Raw genomic sequence first — 23,780 nt, 5'->3', positions numbered from 1 at the left:
AATATCCCCCAGCCTCACCTGTTGTGTCCGGTCTGTCAGAAAGCTGGTGATCCACTGACAGATGGCGGGGGACACACTGAGCTGAGACAGTTTGAAGTCAAAGAGTTCTGGTATGATGGTGTTAAATGCAGAAGTAAAATCCACAAAAAGGATTCTTACATAAGTCCGTGGGCTGTCCAGATGTTCTAAGATGTAGTGCAATCCCATGTTGACTGCATCATCCACCGACCTGTTTGACCGGTAGGCAAACTGGAGAGGGTCCAGCAGGGGGCCAGTGATGTTCTTCAGATGTGTCATAACCAGTCGTTCGAAGGATTTCATGACCACAGATGTTAAGGCAACCGGTCTGTAGTCATTAAGTCCTGTGATGGAGGGTTTCTTGGGGATTGGGATGATGGTGGAGCGTTTGAAGCAGGATGGGACTTCACACAGCTCCAGTGACTCGTTGAAGATCTTTGTAAAAATAGGAGCCAGTTGGTCCGCACAGGCTTTGAGACATGACGGTGAGACTCCATCTGGGCCTGGTGCCTTCCTGGTTTTTTGTCTTTGGAAGAGTCGTCTCACGTCCATCTCACCTATTTGTAATGCAGATTGTGTCTCCATGGAAGAATGTGTGGTGATAGCTGAAGGTGTGATATGGGCTGTTGATGTGCAGCGGTGAAGGGTGGGTGTGAATGTTTCCTTATCAAACCTACAATAGAAAACATTAAGGTCATCAGCCAGGTCTTTGTTTGCCTCAATGGGGTTGGGTGATCTCCTGTAGTTGGTTATCTCTTGCAGGCCTCTCCATACTGATGTAGAGTCGTTGGCTGAAAACCTGTTTTTCAGCTTTTGAGTGTAGCTGTTTTTGGCGACTCTGATCTCTTTGTTCAGCATGTTCCTGGCCTGCGTGTACAGGGATCTGTCCCCACTTCTGTAGGCATCCTCCTTTGCTTGACGGAGTTTTCTTAATTTGGCTGTAAACCATGGTTTGTCGTTGTTGTATTTGCAGAAGGTTTTGGTGGGCACACAAACCTCCTCGCAAAAGCTAATGTACGATGTCACAGTGTCAGTGAGTTCATCCAGGCTGTCGGTTGCAGTCTCAAAAACACTCCAATCAGTACAGTCAAAACAGTCCTGCAGTTCCTGCTTTGCCTCACTGGTCCATTTCTTCACAGTTTTAACCACAGGCTTAGCTGATTTTAGTTTCTGCCTGTATGTCGGAACAAGATGAACCAAGCAGTGATCAGAATGTCCCAGAGCTGCACGGGGCACAGAGCGGTACAGGTCAATGTTTATTCTTTGGTACTCGATCAGTATTTTAGCTGGTGGTAGGGTTTTTCTTTGAAGATTAAGCTATATGTATTTGTTTTTACCAGCTTATCTTGTTTTTTGATCTTTCTCCAGTTGACGTTTGTAACATCTTTAAGCACCAGTGCTATTTCTGCTTCTTCCATATATGCGAGGTCCCTAGTATGGATAACTAATCCGCTGTTATTTATAGCTTGATGTGTTCTATTTTGCCTGCTAATTTCTTAGTGCTTAGTAGGGTATCACCTTGTACCTCTTTAGGTAAGTTCTTTCACATCTTTTACTGTCTTGCAATGCCTTTGTGGATGACTAAAGGTGAGAAGTAGTATCTGTTCTGACAAGACTCTAGTAGAATACATTTCTGCCAGTTCTCATCTGGTAAGTGGAAGTTAAAGTTAGCCATCAGTTCTTTATAATTCATACTCCCAACCATACCCTATACCCCATACCACAAGAGGGTACACAGAGCCTGGATCTTCAGCAGATGTGCACCAGAGCTGTAGGAAGAATATACTTGAGCAACAGATGGTAGTGTTGCTCGATTGACCCTGAGCCAGTGCCTTTTAGGATTTCATAAGAGATACAATGTTAGAGCATGTCCTGACCAGATGATTGATTGGAGCAGGCCTCTCCAACCTCCCATCTATGTGAAGTTGGTTCCAAAGTGCTGTGTCGGGGACGTGGCAGCCACAGCCACTGTTCTTCCCCAGACACCAGGATCCCTTTCTCCACAGACACGAGTTGTACCTTGCGGCAAACAAGGCACCCCATTTGTCCTCTAATGAACAGCATGAGGAAGCCGAGGACCTACTTTACCCCAGGTTCCCACGGGGCCATGAGAAGAGCAACAAAATAAAGAATTATAATCCGGAAAGAATTAACACTTATTGTCTTATGTAAAACTTACTGTAGACACCAAAAAAGTAAAAAAAAAGCATATGGACTCCTGAGTAATAGAGACGGAAAAGCAATAATAATAAGCATATGGGATGTTAGGTATGTATTATAATAACAGTAATATTGTATTATAATAACTATACAACTGTAACTATAAGGATGCTGCTAAATAACTATAGCAATACATATATATGTATGACCGTTGTGTAAAGTGCAGGTGCAAATGATAAAAAAAACAGTACAGTGTGTGGCTGGAGTGGTAGGGGTCCCTGATGATGGTGGTCTCCAATGAAAGGGAGCTGTGTTTCTAAGATTCGTTGAGCAGTCCTCACCACATTCCTGTCAGCCACAGTGGAGCTGTGGTACCACACTGTCACACAGTTCGACAGTACACTCTCGATGGATAGATGGTCCTTTTTTAGTCTTCTCAAGAAGTGAAGACACTGCTGCACGTTCTGCACCAGAGAGGAGGTGTTGTTGGGCCAGGAAAGATCCTCAGAGAAGTGGATGCCCAAAAACTTGAGACACGCTCCACCTCGTCACTGTTGTTAAGGACAGGAGAGTGTGTGCAGCTCTTGGTTTTTCCACAATAAGCTCTTTGGTCTTCTCAGTGTTCAGGTGAAGGTTGTTGAAGAAACACTATGCCACCAGGAACTGGATCTCCTCCCTGTAGGCCGATTCGTTGTTGTCTTTGATGCGGCCAACAACTGTGGTGTTGTATGCAAACTTGATGAAGTTGGATTTATGCAGCGGCACACAGTCGTGGGTGAACAGGGAGAAAAGCAATGGACTTAACACACAGCCCTGTGGAACACCAGTGCTCAGTCAGGCTAGAAGACACCTGACTACCCAACCTTACAAACTGGGGTCTGTTTGTTAAAAAGTTCAAGACCCAGTTACACATGGGGGTGCTGATTCCCAGGTCACTGAGCTGGCGACCAGCTTGGTGGGGATAACCGTATTGAAGGGGTGCTGAAGTCAATAAACAGCATCCGAGTGTAGGTGTCATTATTGTCCAGATGGGTGAGGGTGGAGTGAAGGGCCGTGTAAATGGCATCCTCGGTCAATCTGAACGGTACGCGAACTGGTAGGGATCCAGTGCTGGTGGAAGCACCACTTTCAGGTGACAGAGAACCAGTTTCTCAAAGCACTTCATCGCAATAGGCGTGAGTGCTACTGGTTTGAAGTCGTTCAGGCAAGCTGCGGTAGTACGCTTTGGCACCGGAATGATTGATGTCTTCCAGCAAGTGGGAACTGTAGCCTGGACCAGTGACAGGTTGTAGATGTTAGTGAAGACCTGGGCTAACTGTTCAGCACATGCTCTCAGGACACGTCTGGGGATGCCATCAGGGCCAACAGCCTTTCTTGCGTTTACTTTGCTCAGTACTGAACACACCTCAGCTGTGGAGAGTGTAAGGAGATTGCAGTCCTCAGGTGATGAACTCTGTGTGGTGTGTAGTCCATTGTAGTTAAAGCGAGTGTAGAACCTGTTAAGCTCATCTGAGAGGGAGGCACTGTTGGATTGACTTTGTTTTTACATCCTTGTAATGGTTTTTTGCACGTTCTATCTGATGAGGTCGCATCACTCTTGAAAAAGTCTTGCACTTAATGATTAAATATCGTACTAAATATGTGAAAATACTTTATATGATTATAAGAAGCCCATTACTCATTTTCTATAAATTTCTATCATAGGTGACACGGTGGCTAAGTGGGTAGCACTGTCGCCTCACAGCAAGAAGATCCTGGGTTCGATCCCCAGGTGGGGTGTTCTGGGTCCTTTCTGTGTGGAGTTTGTCTCCCCGTGTCTGCGTGGGTTTACTCCGGGTGCTTTGGTTTCCTCCCACAGTCCAAAGACATGCAAGTGAGGTGAATTGGAGAAATTGTCCATGACTGTTTGCTATAACCTTGTGAACTGAATCTTGTGTAATGAGTAACTACAGTTCCTCTCATGAATGTAATCAAGCTGTAAAAAATGATAGTAAAACGCTAATGAACAAACAAACAAACATTGGTGAAAAAAATACTGGGAACTGGTGTACGATGCGGGTTTAGCGTTAGCTTAGCCTGTACCCCGCCGTGTTTTCCTCGCCTTTGTTTACGTTCTCTGCGCTTGCACCGGCTTCATTCAGTTGAGTGAGTCGATTCAGCAGTCCATGGCGATCTGGAGATTTTCAGAGGAATTTGCAGGTCAAATTTACAGTTTATGTAATTTAAACCTGTATCAATCAGTGTCTGCCGGCTATATGAGATGCTCGCCTGGCAGTATGGAAAAACTAAAGAACAGTAGACTAAAAACTACTAAAAAGCAACGTCTAGAGAGACGCTAAGCCTCGCGTTGTGCATGCACCACCACCTTGGTCTTTACCGCAGAGTTTTACAAATATATCTAACCCACAGAAATAAATTAAACAAAATATACACATCACCCTCTAGTTTTTATTGAAATCAAATAATACACATCACATCTTTATACCACACAATCAACACTGAGTTCACTTTACAAACCTGCATAAAGGTCCCAGCCAAGAATCTTAACTCTTCCTTTCATTGCTCCTCCTTCCTCACTGGATGTTACCTTCCAAAATATGACTAAGTAAAATACAGTAGATTCCAAAAGTATTTACATTATTTAAAAATACACAACATACTGTGCAAAAAGTTAAAGAATGTCACTTTTAAGGGTGGCACAGTGGCTTGGTGGGTAGTGGTGTCCTCTGCCACATCTCCTGCTTGACTGCTTCAGGACCTCCTGCAGCACTCTGGTAGTGGATCCTGACCATGACTGTCTGGCCACTATTCATAAATCGTCTAGTATTAGGCCAGACTTGTCACCTACCTGTTCTTGTTCCAAACCAAATGATTCCACCTTCCTTTGTGGATATGCTGTGTGTAAATTCTCTCTGCACAGACAGCTTAACTTGTCGCATTAACAGGGGCCTGCACTATTTTTTGCGGGCAGACTGTGACCATTTACACAGATTTAAGGTATGCATTTGGGGTCACACATGATTTTGAGAAAATATGCTTGGAAAGATTTGTTTCTGCGATGGTAAGCCCAATAACAATTCACAATTCGTTTCTGACCTCATTCAGGCATGTATCTTGCCGTAGCATTTAGCCATCGTAAAAGTTATGGGCCATGATCTTTGCTTTAAAGTTAATGTTCTACTTGTGCCAGAGTAAACAATACAACCACATGGTAAACGTGATTCTTTACCAGAACAACCATTTACACATTTGCAAACCGACTTTACTTCAACCATCCACAAGATGGCATGTGCATACTTATTGTTATTGTGATTAGATTTCCAAAATTGGTTGAATCCTTTCTCACTGCCACATAAAAAGCTGACACTCTGGTGAAGAAATACATATTTGGGTTAAACTGTCAGCATTTAAACACTATACCACTGCCAAGGTAAAGTTTTTAAAACTAAGATTTTAATTTGGTTGTGCATAAACAAGATGACCAGTGTCATCTCCAGTCATGCAGTTCTGTGACACCTGTTCTCACACTTGTCTGTCACCACAGAGTGGCATAACCCATGTGGGAGAGACTCAGACTAGTAATTAGAGACCCAGACTGTGATGTCAAGACACTGTCTTCAGCAGGCACCAGGAACATAAGTAGCAGGATGTTATTCCAATGAGATTTTCTTATTTTACAGTTAATTTATTAAGCACCACCTGGGATTTTTATTCAAGTTGCCAGGATAAAAAACTAATTTTTAACAAAATCAGTCACTTTCTAACTTGAAACTGATAGACTGACGACCTAATAAAGATAATATTTTTATTTCTGTGCTGAATTGTATCTAAATTGCGTGATCTATGTGCGTGAGTACCAAATCCCCCTGGCATCATACAAACGGGTACAAGATTTTTTTTTATATAACCTATTAGAAAAGAGCATCATCTGACCATGTAATAGCACCTACTCTGTTCCCCTCTGGCCTGGATGAGTTCAACATCTTCCTTACTAAGGCATGCCTGGATGCTCAGGAATAAGGCACACTTATGTATTTGGAAGATGTTCTGATGTGGAGCTTTACTCTGGACTCTCATCTGAAAGAGATAGACTATATGCTTGGACAACATACTGCAGCCTGGGCCAAGATCTCTTTTTCTAAAGGCCAGTAGTGCAAAGCCAAGGTTAACTATGTAGACATTCTTGTTGAGTCAGGTGGAGTATAACGGCAAGTAAGCCACATACAGGGCATCACCAACATTAAAGCACCCACTAATGCTTCAGAACTCCACAGTTTCCTGGGAGTCTGATGGTGTCGAAGACTTTGCCAAACTAGTCAAGCCACTATGAATTATTAAACCACGCTCAGTTCAGTTGGAGACAACACCAAGAACAGGCCATGCAAGCACTGAAGGACAAGCTGTGCATGCTACAACTATGCATGCTTTAGCTTTACTTGCCATATAACCATATGAAAGGGCAATGGATTTGTGCAAAAAGCCTGTAAAACATAGGGAATTATTCATGACATGTGAGCACCTGGTAGAAATGCACAACATGCTGCTGGAAAAAAGTTAACTATTGGGCTAAAGGGGAGCCATATAGGGCATTCCTTGGACATTTGACCATGTACTTCTCCCAACCCACCCAGCCGCAACATTGTGCACCATCACTTTTGTTTTATGATTCCTGGAAAATTGGGGCCCTTGTACCAGCATTTCTCAAGCCTTTCGTCTTCTGTATATAACCATTTTTACCAGGACAAAGAAAAATAGACCCCTAAGATCACAAATCTCTAATCTGGGATGACTCGCAGGGAATAAGATTGAAAGTTCATAACCCATATTGATGGGGCTAACTAAATATATCACGTCTGCTACTAGAGCAATTCTAGAGCAATATGGCTGATTAATCTTGGTCAGATTCCCTCAGTAGAGGATTTTCCTACAGAGATATAGAGACAGCACTGGCAGACATGACAATCTTTGGCACCTGAATACATGAAAACTGCCAAAAAAGCAAGCCCTGATGAACTTGAGTGCAAAGCGACCTTAAGGACAAAGACTTAGCCAAAATCGTAGGTAAAATGGTCATCATATTGGTCACCCATTCCAGAAATCGTTCAAGAACTAAAGCAGGTAAAAGCAGAATGCGTGGCCCATGAGCAAAAGTACACAGCTCTCACTAGTAAAGTAGTTCTTGCTTTAGTTCTTGAACGGTTTCTGGACTGTTGGAATGTATGCTGTCTAAGACTAGTCAGGAGTTGAATCATTCAAGTTCTGCATTCCTTTTCTTGGATGCAGAGTTAAGCATGGCTAGAGGAAAGAACCAGGAACTAGTACAGCAAGTTGCTAATGCTGATGGACTGGCCGAACATGCCCAAAATAGCACAGCTGAAGGAACAACAGGCCAGTCTGGAAGGTGGAAACTAAAGCAGAGTGTGTAATCTCCCAATGTCTGCAATTAAGGGCAGAACGTAAGTTAAACGAGGTAAAAGAAGAGTTGTGGGACGCTCGAGAATCACACAGGGTTACTGAGAAGAAACCCACAGAGGGCCCAAGAGAGACACGTTACTCGCTTAATATGGGGCAAAGGTGACCGACCGGATGGGAAGATGTTCTTTGAGATGAGAGAAACAGGAGCCGACACCTAGAGGCTCTCAAAAAAATGCTGTTTTGCGTCTCCTCCTGTTGCCAATTGATCCTGAGCCTCCCCATTCCATTTGGGATCAACAGGGCACTTCCAAACTAGGCTAGGGAAGCTTCTCTTTAAAGGAGCGACCCAATGCCTGGTCTCTTCCATGCCCAGGGTCCCACTGATTGGGGGGACTTATACAAATCGCATGCAACATATTCCAGTTTGAGCCAAAACATGATGGGTCAAGTGATGTAAACATCTAAAGTAAATTGATTGTTAGTTGTGGATTCTATAGTAATTCTATAATTCTATAGTACCAGTTGGCAAGCAGGTTTGACCTGAAGCAGTCAAGCAGGTTCCAAACAATTGTCCCAGGGAAAGTTGTTTAACTGGTTATTATGCCACTTAACTGAAAAAGGGGTCGCCTGAAAATTCTACTTATCCACAATATTTGAAAATGGCATCATCCTTGAAATTCTTTTGGATACTGTGGCAGACATCACATTGTCAGCCACCCTTTTCAGTCAGGTCTGGGCACATTTCCGTGAGCTTCTGCCTCTTCCCCATGCTCCGTGCTGGAAACCCCATTGCTATTATTCGAAATGGAGTCTATTATAAACAACTAAACAACTTATCCTGGCCCCCAACTGGCCTACCAACATGAGATACAGATAAGTATGGCCCCTGAGTTGAAGGTTGTGCTAGGCTTGGAAATGCTGACATCCACGACTGAATCCTGGCCCTGTGGGCAGGTAAATCGGCCATTAGCTGAGAATTCTTCGATACACTACCCAAAACTAGCCAAAACTGGTCAGGGGCTGGTGGCAACATCAGGGTTTAGGACCATCCCAGTCCACATAGCAGAGCAATATAAACTGGCGTTCACCTGCAGCACTGCAGAAGGGCAGTACTCATTTACAAGGTGCCCATTTGGCTATGCCAACTCACCAGTAGAGTTTAACATCTTCCTCAACAAGGCATGCCCTGACGCTTGTGATGTGTTCATGCAGAGCCCTACTCTAGAGACCCACCTGGAAAAGTTAGACCATGTGCTCGACCAACTCATGGCAGCCGCAGCCAAGATCTCTCTTTCTAAAGGCCAGTGGTGTAAAACAAAGGTGAGCTATGTTTGTCTTCTTGTCATGTACATGGTGTAACTACTAGTAAGGCACCCATTAATGTTTCTGAACTCCGCAGTTTTCTGGGAGTCTGAAATTACTCCCACCGATTTATCGAAGGCTATGCTAAGTTGGCAAAGCCACTATGATTTACTGAAAAAAATGTTATGTTAATTTGGGAACAACCCCAAGAACAAGCCATGCAAGCTCTGAAGCTGTGCACCACACCTTGTCATGTACCCTGGATTTTTGGACCACAGCATGAGTGCTGGTCTGTATCAATGCCATGACCAGGACAACTGAGTAGTAGCATATGCCAGCCCACACTGTGGCTAGTAACACTTTTTCGCAGTTTGAGTGTTTGTACTACCAACCAGTGACTTTCCTCAACAGCCAGCGAATTAGAGTGGGCACGGTAACCAATGCCTATCCTGGCATCCTGGTTGATGGCTATGCAAAGCTTTTGATGTAGAAGTTTGGTATGCCCAGAATCTAAAATCCCACAGTTTCGCAGCCTGACGTGTTGCGGGTTCACAAAATGGATAGAATGTCTAACCGGTACCAAACGACATGACCCAAACCATAGCCTACTTGCTAATGAATCACATCTTCTCCTGATTTGGCCTACCCAGCCATGTTAATTCTGACAGGAACACACTTCACAGCTGATGTCATGAAACTCTGGCAAATGCTAGGGGTGAAAGCCAACCTGCATTTCAGCCACGTGCAAGCTTCTGGCCAGGTGGAGCGTGCCAATCAAATGGTAATAGTCATCATTACCAGGGGTAGCTTAACATCCCAGTCTAGGTGATGACCCCGCATAATGCCACAGATTTTTTTCCCATTGAGCTGATGACCGGTAGGCAGAAGACCCTCCACTGCACCTGCTCTATCAGCCTGGCGAAGCTAATGTAGTCAACGCTCACACCACTTACCAGTATATGGCCGATCTACACAAACACCTGTGGGCTACTTTCTCTTTCACTCAACAACATCTAGAGAAAAGCGCAGAAGGATGCAAGGCCTATTACATCCAAAAAGCATCCTATGCTATGCTATGGTTTTACCATATTTCTTTTAGTTTTTCATGCTCTTCTAAATTGTAGTGTATATTTTACTATATTTTCTTTTAGTTTTCATGTTCTTAATTTTTTATCTCTTGTTTTAATTTCATATTCCCTAAATTGTAGGTTATACTTTACAATATTTTCTTTTAATTTTTCATGTCCTTAATTTTTTTTTATCTCTCTTGTTTGAATTTCATGTTGTCTTAATTGTAACTAAATGTTTGCAAGAAGTCTTTCTGAGGTTTTAGATCTCAGGAATGTTTTAATGCTTTTAATTATAATAATAATAATAATTTTCCTTATGTAAAGCACTTTGAATTGCCACTGTGTATGAAAGGTGCTATACAAATAAACTTGCCTTGCCTATGACAAACTCCAAGTGGGGGACAAGGTGTGGTATTACATATTCACCCAACCAAATCGGGAATCTAGACAAGTGGCTAGAAAGCTAACCTGTAAACGCCCTCCCTGTTGGACAGGCCCTTATGTGATCGCCAACAAGCTGTCACCAGTTGTGTATCAAATCAAAATTAGTGAAGGTCAGTGGGAACCTATTTTCAAATGGGTGCACCGCAAGCAGATCAAGCCACATAAAACCCCCATGGGACTAGTTGGAGACACCTGTGTCCCAGGTAGGTCTTAAACAACTGACGACAGACTTAGACTTCAGGATGTCAAGAATTCAGGCAGGTAGCCCACTAATGTTCTGTTTGTCTTACTCTCTCTGTACTTTTGTTGATGCACTTTTCCAGTTAGGCTTAATTGTCCCAATAAACAGCATTACCTAGTGGGGGTGGCTCAACACACCCACCTTGAGAAGTCAATGATTTCTCAATGACCAAACGGTACGTGGCACGGTTGTAGTGCTAAGCCATAGTGAACAAAACTTGAACAAAACCATGCAAACTGTAAACTCACTTTTATCTGTGCTTCAGGTTGATCATGCACATACTTAACACTAAATATGTTAATGTCATATGTTTTGAGAAATTTAATCTTTGATAGGTAACCTAGTCATGGGTAGGATTTCTGCCTATTTTGTACCCCTCTCCTTGGTACAAGATATTCTCTCTGCAGCCACTCTGGAAATGGTAACTATTTTGCAAGCGCTCCTAGCCTATATCTTGGGTAGTGCTGTACCCCACTATGTCCATCCTCAAGACCATGAATTGCAATTTATTAACCTACCGAAAGTCTCTATTGAAACTATTTACCCGTTAAAGGATGTGGTTAATGTCAGGTTTTGGCAAGGTGCAACCCATATAAAGGTCCAGACTCCATCAATTGTAACCTCTTATGACAGTAACCCAGGCTTGTATTTGGCCCCAAATTTACACATGTGCACCTTGACCAAAGAGATCCACTATCTCTGTCCCAGCAAACCATTCATCTGTAAGAGCACCAACAGCATCTGTGGCCTTAAGTTGCACAACCACCGTGACACCTCGATATCAAGTAGCGGCTACTGAAGCCGATTAGTCGTAAGTCGCTGGTTGATCAATACCCCAGCCAAGGATGCTCTTCTCACGTACGACCAGCATGACAATGTCAATCGCATGACATTACCCAGTCAATCCTTTTGGGTCAACGTACCTAGCAATGTCATCCTGCACATTGTAAATTTCGCCTTTATACCATCTTAAACCTGATCAGTACACAAGCGAACTCGAAATAGCCGATTTTTTTGACAAGCACACTTTGGAATTGGAGCCACGGCCACTATCACGGTACACACAGTATGTACTCCCACAGCCCTTAATGCTCAGCCAACCTATATGTGCTAATACAAAATCCCCCTGGGGTCATATGAACTAGTACAGGAAATTATTGACAACCTGTTAGAGAAGGGCATAATTCAACCATCCAATAGCATCTACTAGCATCTACTTGCCCTCTCTGGCCCATTGTTATACCAAACAGCAAATGGTGTTTGACAATTGACTACCACAAGTTGAACCAACAGGTCCTGCTATCCAGATGGCAAATAACACAGTTAGAGCTGAAGCTTCCCAAAGTCCAAAACGCTGGGTATTTCTCCACCACTGATGTAGCATCAGGGTTTTGGACCATCCTAGTTTACATAGCAGACCAATATAAACTGGTGTTCACCTTCACAGAAGGGCAGTACTTATTTACAAGGTGCTTAATTGGCTATGCCAACATTTAACATTTTCCTCAACAAGACATGCTCTGACACTTGTAATTGGGGCACACTTACATATATAGACAATGTGTTCATGCGGAGCCCTACTCTAGACGCCCACCTGGAAAAGTTAGACCACGTGCTTGGCCAACTCACGGTGGCCGCAGCCAAGATCTGTCTTTCCAAAAGCCAATAATGTAGAACCAAGGTGAACTATGTTTGTCTTCTTGTTGGGTCAGATGAAGTATGATTGCAAGTGAGTCGTGTACATGGTGTAACTAACAGTAAGGGACCCACTAACATTGCTGAACTGGCCAAGCCACTATATGCTTTACTGAAAAAGATGTTCTGTTTATTTGGGAAAAACCCCAAAAAACAAGCCATGCAAGCTCTTGAGGACAAGCTGTGCACAGCACCTCTTCTCATGTACCCTGATTTACCCAGGTATTCTATCTGGAGGCTGGATTTTCGGACCACAGCACGAGTGCTGTTCTGTATTAATGCCATGACCAGGACAAACAGGTGGTAGCATATGCCAGCAAAACCCTGACAGCTCCTGAGTGCAAATACACAAACTGTGAAAGTGTTACTAACCACAGTGTGCGGTGTCAAACAGATTTCTCATTACATCGGTGGCCAGAAATAGCTTTGATATAGAAGTTTGGTATGTCCACAATCTTAAATCTCACCTGGGTACAGGTTTCGCAACCTGTCAATGTTGGCGGGATGGTGTCCCAGCTGACACAAGAACCACAACTGGTACAGACCCACCATAAATATTTAGACTAAAGCATTTGTGAGGGTATAGCCATAGCCTATGTGGATGGTTGTTTCTTCCATCATGGAAAAAATGAAGCTGCAAGCCGGTGAAGGCTTAGTGTGGCTCAATAACATGCCCTATAAACCTAAAATGTTCAACTTGGGACCTCAATCTTCTCAGTATGTTGTGATTGCTGGTATACTAATAAAAACAAAACATTAGTGATCTGCACCCACTCCAGCTTTACACATCTTAGCTTTACTTGCCACTTAGCTAAATGGAAGGGCAACAAATTCATGACTTCAAACAAAAAGCTTGTCAAGTGTAGAGAACTTTTCATGGCTTGTGAACACTATCACATGTGTACAGATTGATAGAACACAGGCCATAGAGGTGTCCCCTATTGACCATGTTCTCAAAGAGATAACCTCAGAGTCTCAAATGCCAAGCCAATCCCTTCTCCATTCCTGGTCAGTCTCAGACACAATCCTAGCAACCATGGTGGGACTAGAATATGTACTCACTGGTGAGATCACCTACCTTTACCTTAAACGTACCAGAAGCTGCAGACAGAATTAGATTGCTTAGAAAGGTTGGTCAAATTTGTTAGACACAAGAAACGTAGGCGGGATCATCCAGTTAGCTCCACATAAGAAGATGAAGACAATCGGGTCCCTGTACTAATAGAACTACAGGATTAGGCAACCTTAATTTTACTACACTCACACTTAGGTTCAGATTCATACCTCATACTGCCACTTGTCAGAACCAGGCCATTGATGTCAACAAGAAAAAACTGGGTCTACTAACCACTTGACATCCACAGCCGTTCCACCTGTTTGTGGCTCGACCCTCTTCTGTGGGCAGAGCTTCTAACGGAGTGGGGGAGATGTAGTGGAACAGACTTTTCCCCATCCTACAGACATTAGGACTCTGGAATTCTCTACAGCTCCTTATCTTAAAAGTTTTATGATTCCTGGGCCCAAGTCTTGGACCTGCATTTCTTAAGCCTTTCATCTTCTGTTTATAATCCTTTTTTTACCAAAATGACGGTCAAATCCACTTCGTCACCCCATATCAAAGACTGGTCGAAGATGTCTGTGACACCCTTCACAGCCCTTTTCCAACAACAGCCATCCTCCTCTCACTCCACACCTCTGTCATGTAAATCCAACATCTTATCACACAGGAATTGCCAGCATCTGGAGTTTTTTGTATTCTTCAGAGACAATCTACAGATGTGAAGATCTCCCCTGGTGACCGGGGTTGCCAGGACTCTTGACCTATGTATGACTATATACACACAAAATAACTGAAACACCTGTCATTTTAGTGTGGGAGGTTTCATGGCTAAATTGGACCAGTCTGGTGGCCAATCTTCATTAATTGCACATTGCACCAGTAAGAGCAGAGTATGAAGGTTCAATTAGCAGGGTAAGAGCACAGTTTTGCTCAAAATATTGCAATGCACACAACATTATGGGTGACATACCAGAGTTCAAAAGAGGACAAATTGTTGGTGCACGTCTTGCTGGCGCATCTGTGACCAAGACAGCAAGTCTTTGTGATGTATCAAGAGCCACGGTATCCAGGGTAATGTCAGCATACCACCAAGAAGGACAAACCACATCCAACAGGATTAACTGTGGACGCAAGAGGAAGCTGTCTGAAAGGGATGTTCGGGTGCTAACCCGGATTGTATCCAAAAAACATAAAACCACAGCTGCCCAAATCACGGCAGAATTAAATGTGCACCTCAACTCTCCTGTTTCCACCAGAACTGTCCGTCGGGAGCTCCACAGGATCAATATACACGGCCGGGCTGCTATAGCCAAACCTTTGGTCACTCGTGCCGATGCCAAACGTCGGTTTCAATGGTGCAAGGAGCGCAAATCTTGGGCTGTGGACAATGTGAAACATGTATTGTTCTCTGATGAGTCCACCTTTACTGTTTTCCCCACATCCGGGAGAGTTACGGTGTGGAGAAGCCCCAAAGAAGCGTACCACCCAGACTGTTGCATGCCCAGAATGAAGCATGGGGGTGGATCAGTGATGGTTTGGGCTGCCATATCATGGCATTCCCTTGGCCCAATACTTGTGCTAGATGGGCGCGTCACTGCCAAGGACTACCGAACCATTCTGGAGGACCATGTGCATCCAATGGCGGTGCCGTGTATCAGGATGACAATGCACCAATACACACAGCAAGACTGGTGAAAGATTGGTTTGATGAACATGAAAGTGAAGTTGAACATCTCCCATGGCCTGCACAGTCACCAGATCTAAATATTATTGAGCCACTTTGGGGTGTTTTGGAGAAGCGAGTCAGGAAACGTTTTCCTCCACCAGCATCACGTAGTGACCTGGCCACTATCCTGCAAGAAGAATGGCTTAAAATCCCTCTGACCACTGTGCAGGACTTGTATATGTCATTTCCAAGACGAATTGACGCTGTATTGGCCGCAAAAGGAGGCCCTACACCATACTAATAAATTATTGTGGTCTAAAACCAGGTGTTTCAGTTATTTTGTCCAACCCCTGTATATGTGTGCACACACCCACACACATTCATGAAATTGCTCTGCATTGCTTCTGACAATTATTAATTCTTATTCATTCTCACGGTATAACCTTAAACCCAAGTTATAATGTTAGAAATTATATTATGCATTATTATTCCTAATGAATATGTATAGTAGTCTAAACTTTATTTATATTGCATTCTTATACATTGTTGTTATTCACCTAATAGACAGTCTGTTTGTTGTAATGGACTTGCAATTGTGGTAATGTATGCTAAGCTGTTGAACATATCTGGTATTTGGATGTTTTAATTATGAGTGAGCTTATATCAGTGTGTGGTAAGAATTAACTTGTAGAATTAAAAGCGTTTCTTTCAAGAAACCAACTTAGAATGCTTATGTTAAGGATGTGCTTCTGGCACCATATATTGACCACTAGTGGTTCGTTTCCTTGGTGGGCAACAGGAAAAGGTTTCCAATTTCATCACACGCTCCCACAGGGGCTTCACTGCTCATTGGTTACAGCCACCCAAAACCAGTAAACTGGTCAAGTTTAGTGCGCTGGTCGCCTCTACTGGACACAATCTTCGACATCTAAAAATTTTGCTGTTTGCCAAGGTAGAGTTTTAAAACTATGATCCGAATTCGGTTGCGTATGGAGAACTCAACCTCTTCACCTGAAGCATCGTGTGAGTCTATCATACCCCTTTTCCACCAAAAAAAACATGGTTCTTGAACTGGTTCTGTTCAGGTTTCTCTGAACCTTGGTGTTCTGTAGAGAACCGACACGCGTTTCCACCAGTTTTTGAGAACCAAGCCTGCGTCATCAACGGTGGGCGTTACTTAACGAAAGTTAAGCATAGTAATATCATGCCGGAGTGTGTAGATTATGTGCGAGCATTTGTGCTGTTGTTACAGATGTTTGTTTTTATGTAAAAAGCATCGATCTAACAATCGGTGATAAGAAGACATAGACGTGTTTGTCTCAGTTGTTGTTTTCTTTAGTTCACTGACGTGAGAAGCGCTTTGCGCTTCGCTTTCACCGCGACTCTCGGCGCAAATAACCGATTTGCTCAGCGCTCAGCTTGAGCGGTGAAAAATCACTAAAGTTCCCCGAACATCCCTCTGTGTGAAATAAACATCAAATCTATTCTAAAATACAACATGTATCTGTGTTTAGCTGGATTTACACGTGTGGTGTAAATGCAGCTCGGGGAGTTGAAAAAGCTTCACGCTTTATTTTTCACGTTAAGCGTTGTTCGTTCTGTCCGGGTCACTTTTATCACGTCATATCACACAATTCACCTTTTTGAAGGCACTTTGAAAATATCAGCAGCAAACTGGCTCAAAATGTAATCAGGTGAACGTTAAAAGATAAAAATGCAGCATTAAGCTCCATACGAGACACCAGCTGACGGCATTGTTGCTGTCACTATGCTGTACATGACACGCCCACAGGTGATGTCACGGTTCGCGCTGAAAAACCAAGTATTCTGTGGTGCCAGATTGACCCGCTAGTTTGCAGTCTGGCACCTCTTTTTTCCGGTGGAAACACGCAGAACCGGTTCATAATCAAGTTCGGGAACCGGAACGGGCTCTGTTCCGCGTCGGTTGAAAAGGGGTACCGCAGAGTTCCTTCTGTTGACCGGTTTAGAAGCTCAGATGTGAGGTAACACTAGTTCCGGAAGACTACTACAAGTAGACTTACTTTTTCTATGCTTTGTGAAGGGCTTGGTTCTGTTGCTTTCTTTCTCACGTACATCTATTATTGATTGATAACAGGCAACTCAATTAGATTAGCGTGTTTCCTGATCCCACCGGAGTTAATTTCAGCCTTAATTTGAACTTAGCCTTGATTTAGTACTTACACATTCATTTTACTTTTCTTACTACTTAGTAGTTTTGTTTCCTGATTCATCACTGTGTCTATGCTATATTTAAAATTTTTAATAAACATTATAATTATCTAAACTTAGCACTGTGAGTTTGATTCCCAGGAGTGAGAAATAATCGACCTAACAAACCTCATCAAAAAATTACATCTATTAAGGTTTTTCTGGTAATTTCCTGTGAAATTGCCAGTGGTACCTGTCACGGTGGGGCTAAGGCTGAGACAAAGACAAGACAAAAGGGGCGGACACACACGCAAAGATGTGAACGCAAACTGAGATTTATTAATAACAAAAGACAAAACTAGAACATACAATGCTAAACAAAACTAAACACAGCTAAATAAACATAAACTAGGAACATGACTATGAACATGACTATGAACATAACTATGGACAAGAGCAATAAACCTGACTATGAACGTGACTATGAACATGAGCTAGAACCCTGACTATGAACGTGACTATGAACATGAGCTAGAAACCTGACTCCAGTCTCCAGACCTCAACCCCATAGAAAATTTGTGGAGGGAGTTGAAAGTCCGTGTTGCCCAGCGACAGCCCCAAAACATCACTGCTCTAGAGGAGATCTGCATGGAGGAATGGGCCAAAATACCAGCTACAGTGTGTGCAAACCTGGTGAAGACTTACAGGAAACGTTTGACCTCTGTCATTGCCAACAAAGGTTATGTTACAAAGTATTGAGTTGAACTTTTGTTATTGACCAAATACTTATTTTCCACCATAATTTACAAATAAATTCTTTAAAAATCCTACAATGTGATTTCCTGGATTTTTTTTTCTCATTTTGTCTCTCATAGTTGAAGTGTACCTATGATGAAAATTACAGACCTCTCTCATCTTTCTAAGTAGGAGAACTTGCTCAATCAGTGGCTGACTAAATACTTTTTGGCCCCACTGTACAATCTTGTCATGCGGGGTGTACAAATCCCCGCTTACTGAGAAGAACAGAAGCATCCTTTTTCTCCATTTACAGGGGCCATACTAACATATTTCCATCATTGTCTGATTGCCCTTGTTATTCACCTAAGTATCTACAACAGGAAATGTAACATTTAAGCCTGTTTCTTACCTTTTCACAACACTTTTATTTTGTTTATACTTTAATCCTAGCAGATATGGCTATAGCAAGTTGATTTGTACAAAGAATGCGGCAGACAGAAAATCTTCTAGATAGCAAAGCCTAAAAAAAACTGAGCTTGTTAAACTGACATATCAGCCTTTGCTGACCACCTTGCACTGTACATTAAATGACCAGTGACCAAAACTGGGTTAAACAAACAGATTTTTAGGTCCAGTCCAGCTTTTGATAAGATGCTATGCACTAATGACTTTTGTTGCACCCCTAATCTCACACCACCAAGGAAATGCACCAAGCCCTTTAACTCCTACCACGTAGCATGTGTTTCAAATTCTTGAAAGTGAGGGGAACAGGTCTAAGCAATGAGAACAGAGACTAAGTAGGTTGGACAGAGGTTGCTGCAGGACAGTGGCTCAAAAAGAGCAAACTTGGACGATGGAAACACAATCATGCCAGAGTAATGAGTTAATTAAAGACTAAAAAAACTAACAAGCCGTGTATGCACTATAAATATTGTAATTGTGTAAGAACATAATGTTTATTTTTGCCCACAGCTTGCTATAGCTTTTGCATGCCATAGATTGAATAAAGCCAAACAAGAGCAAGCACTGAGCAGCCCCTATATACTCACTGTGTGTGCTTAGTTCTGCCCAGTTAGTATGTAGTAGATAGTATGCGAATGCATACTACACTCTGCAGCAAGCTAAGATGTAGGACAAGTACGTTATTCATTTATTTATTGTCTGTTTCTACCACTGCTTAATTGTATTTAGGGTCAGGGTGGGTACAATTCACTGGGTGAATGATGGGAAACACCCCGGACAGGTGGCCAGTCCATCACAGGGCAAACACACATACATACCTGGTCAAGTATTGTGGAGACTTTAGTATCTCCAATTAACCTGAATGCATGTTTTCTTTTACTGTAGGACGAAACTGGAGCACCCGGAGGAAACCCAACTCGGGCACGATGAGAGCATGCCAACTCCACACAGAAAGGACCCAGACTGATCCACCTGGGAATCGAACCCAGGACCTTCTTGATGTGAGGTGACAGTGCTACCCACAGAGCCACAATGCCACCCAACAAGGGTACTCGATTTATCGTAATTTATAAATTATTTCATACATACAGGATTTAATTTAATTCAATAGGTTTTTCTGTCTTGTTTTTACTGGTGTTAGAGAACCCACTGCAACACTGACCATGATAATTTATAAGAAGTTAATGAATTAAACAAATAAGGAGTTCCTTGATTAATAAGGTAATCAATCAGCACTAAACACTTTCTAGCAAAAGCAGAGGACATGCTTCTTTAACCCTTCAGATTTCAACATAAATTCAATAGACAGGTATGAAGGATTTAGTTGCTTTGTACTTGTTTAAATGCTGGTTTTAAAATTGAGTAGATACCATTAAAACAGAACATACACTGATCAGCCATAACATTAAAAGCACCTCCTTGTTTCTACACTCACTGTCCATTTTATCAGCTCCACTTACCATATACAAGCACTTTAAAGTTCTACAATTACTAACTGTAGTCTATCTATTTCTCTGCATACTTTTTTAGCCTGCTTTCACCCTGTTCTTCAATGGTCAGGACCCCCACAAAACAGGTATTATTTAGATGGTGGATGATTCTCAGCACTGCAGTGACAATGACATGGTGTTGATGTGTTAGTGGGTGTTGTGCTGGTATTAGTGGATCAGACACAGCAGCGCTGCTGGAGTTTTTAAATACTGTGTCCACTCACTGTCCACTCTATCAGACACTCCTACCTAGTTGGTCCACCCTGTAGATGTAACATCAGAGACGATCGCTCATCTATTGCTGCTGTTTTACTTTAAAGAGTTGATGGGGACAGCACAGAGGCTTGGTAAGTAGCACTGTTGCCTTACAGCAAAAAGGTCCTGGGTTCGATTCCCAGGTGGAGCAGTCTGGGTCTTTTTGTGTGGAGTTTACATGTTTTCCCCATGTCTGTGTGGGCTTCCTCTGGGAGCTCCAGTTTCTTCCCACAGTAAAAGACAAGTAAAGTGAATTGAAGATACAAAATTGTCCATAACTGTGTTTGACATTAAAAACTTGAACTGATGAATCTTATGTAAGCAGTAACTACCTGTTCTGTCATCAATGTAACCAAAGTGTGTAAAACATGATGTTAAAATCCTAATAAAATACATAAATAAATGAGCTGCCGAATGGGTCTTTGAAGAAAAAAGTAACCTGCATGGTTTGCAAAGCTGAATGTAACTACCTCAAAGTAATTTGTCTTTGAAATATCACCTCAAAGCAAAACTCCCTGCTGAAACCATCTCTTTGGGGCATTGTTAGTTTACATTACCGGAGTGTAGTAATCATGGATGAATGACGAAACCTGTAAGCAAGAAGGTAACTACTGCTATGGTTAATTGGATAGCTGAAAACTACTTAACACAGTAGAAGATGATGGAGTCAGAGAATCATTCATATTGTATCAGAAGACAACTCTTATTTGCCCTCAAGAACCACAATCCTTTCAATTATGCACATGTTATATGAAAGTGAAAGGGCACAAAGAATGAACATGCTTGATTAAGCAAAGTGTGTCGCTTTCATAGAGGACCACTAGATTTATGTGAGAAATGACAACTACTGGGCATCACTGTGCATCTCACATGATAAAGAAAGGAATCTGTTGTTGTTTGATTTTACTTTGTTTAAATGCCAGTTAAATTACAAAAAAAAGTCAACAACACAAATGCAAAACATAAAAAAGAACACAGTTCACAAGACACAACCTGAGTTTAAAGTTAAAAAGATATGATTAAACAGTAATTAAGTATTGGAATATAAATATAATTCAGTTGTATGTTGACATTCATTATTTTATTTTACATTTAAATGTTATTTATTATAAACACTTCAATCTTATGAAAAGGAAAAACATGATTATCGCATTTAATCACAGTAAACTGAGTTTTGTATATAAATATCTTTCACCTTCTCCACGTTTTATTACATTACTCATTCTATAATAGATTGAGTTCTTTTTTGTCTCAAAATTCTACACAAAATAGCTCACAATGAAGTGAATGCAGGTTTTTCGACATTTGTGCTCATTTATTAAAAATCAAAATGTAAAATATCATATATACACAAGTGTGCACACCCTTTGATATGACACCCAAAAGTGAGATGAGGTACATTTTGTTGCCTATACAGTAGTGTTCACAAAATAGCAGTGATTTTAAAAAAGCGAATAAAGGACAAAATCATTATAATAACTTTTATTTCCATAAATTCAAATGCACTGAAAATACTTCACTTATAATTCTGAATCAAAACATTAACAACATTTAGCCAGTTTGTGTTAATCCTTTACAGAAAGTAAAGAAAAATGAATATTAGGCTGTTCAAAAAAATAGCAGTGCCAGCATTTTTCTTTAAAAACTCAAAAAAATTATCTATAAACTGAAAAAAAATGTTGAGGTTTCACTTTACTTTAAATTACTGAACTAATATTTAGTGGCATAACAATTGTTTCCGAGATCTGTGTTGCATGGAGTCGACCAACTTCTGGCACCTCTGAACAGGTATCCAGTCCAGGATGATTACACTACATTCCACAGTTCTTCTGCAATTTTGGGTTTTGCCTAAAAAAAACGCACTTCAGATCTCAGCCCACAAGTTCTCTATGGGATTGAAGTCAGGGGATTGGGCTGGCCACTCTATTACCTCAATCTTGTTTGTCTGTAACCAAGATGTTTTGGGTCATTGTCATGTTGAAACACTCATTTTAAGGAAATTTCTTCTTCGACATAGGGCAACATGATCTCCTCAAGTATTTTGATATATTCAAACTGGTCCATGATCCCTCGTATGCCATAAATAGGCGTAACACCATGGTATGAAAAACATCCCCATATCATCATTTTGTACCACCATGCTTTACAGTCTTCACAGTGAACTTTGGCTTGAATTCAGTGCTCGAGGGTCGTCTGACATACTGTCTACGACTACTAGACCCAAAAAGAACAATTTTGCTTTCACCAGTCCACAAAATCTTGAGCCATTTCTCTTTGGACCAGTCAATGTGTTCTTTGAGAAATTTGAACCCATTCAGGACGTGTCTTTTTCTTAACAACGGGACTTTGCAAGGAGTTCTTGCTGGTAAATTGGCTTCACTTAATCATCTTCTGTACTCACTGGTAACTTCAGATGTTCCTTGATCTTTCTGGAGGTGATCATTGGCTGTATTAGCCATTTTGGCTATTCTTTGATCCTTTCAAACAGTAGTTCCATGCTTCCTTACTCGTCTTTCAGGTTTTGGTTGTCACTTCAAGACATTTGAGATCATTTTAGCTGAGCAGCCTATAATTTGCTGCACTTCTCTGTATGTTTTTTCCCTCTACAATTAACTTTTTAATCAAAGTATGCTGTTCATCAGAACAATGTCTGGAACAACCCATTTTACCCAGTATTTCAAAAGGAAATGTGCTATGACCAACCTGTGCAACATTTGCCATCATCCTACATTACATAAGGGCCAAAATTGACACCCGTTCTTCTGCAGAATGAATGACTTCACCAACTGAACAACCCCCTTTAAATCAATGCTTTGATTACTTGGGTTGGGTTTGTTTTGTTTTCATTACTCTACTACACTTTCAAGAAAATTATTTGCTATGTAGAAATAGCATTTCTACTAAAACAGTGATTTATCAGGTTAATGGTGTTGGGCTGCTATTTTTTTGAACACCACTGTATAAGATCCCACAGTTGACAGTGCATATCAGAGCAAACTCCAAGCCATGGGGTCAAAGGAATTATCTGCAGACATCATAAACAGGATTGTGTCAAGGCATAGATCTGGAGAAGGGTACAGAAAAATTGCTGCAGCTTTACAGATCACAAAGAGCACAGTGGCCACCTTCCTAGACCTGGTCGCCGGCCAAACTGAGTGATTGTTAAAGACGGGCCTTGGCCAGGGAGGTGAGCAAGAACCCGAGGATCACTCTGACAGAGCTCCAGCGTATCCTTGTGGAGAAGGGGAAACCTATCAGAGGAGCAACCATCCAGGCAGCACTCCACAAATCACGTCTTTATGTTAGAGTGGCCAGACAGAAGCCACTCCTTAGTAAAAGGCACATGACAGCCCGTCTGGAGTTTGCCAAAAGGCACCTAGAGGACTCTCAAACCATGAGAAACAAGATTCTCTGGTCTGCACACAGCCAATAGAACAAAGGAGTGGTTTTGGAGAAAGTCTGTGAATGTCCTTGAGTGGCCCAGCCAGAGCCCAGACTTGAATCCAATCAAACATCTGTGGAAGGAGCTGAAAATGACTGTGTACCGACGCTCCCCATCCAACCTGATGGAGGTTGCAAGGATATGCCAAATGGG

The sequence above is a fragment of the Trichomycterus rosablanca genome, chromosome 12, assembly GCF_030014385.1.
Source record: "Trichomycterus rosablanca isolate fTriRos1 chromosome 12, fTriRos1.hap1, whole genome shotgun sequence".
Lineage (NCBI taxonomy): Eukaryota > Metazoa > Chordata > Actinopteri > Siluriformes > Trichomycteridae > Trichomycterus > Trichomycterus rosablanca.
The sequence above is the reverse complement of the archived record's forward strand: the minus strand, read 5'-3'. Positions refer to the sequence as shown.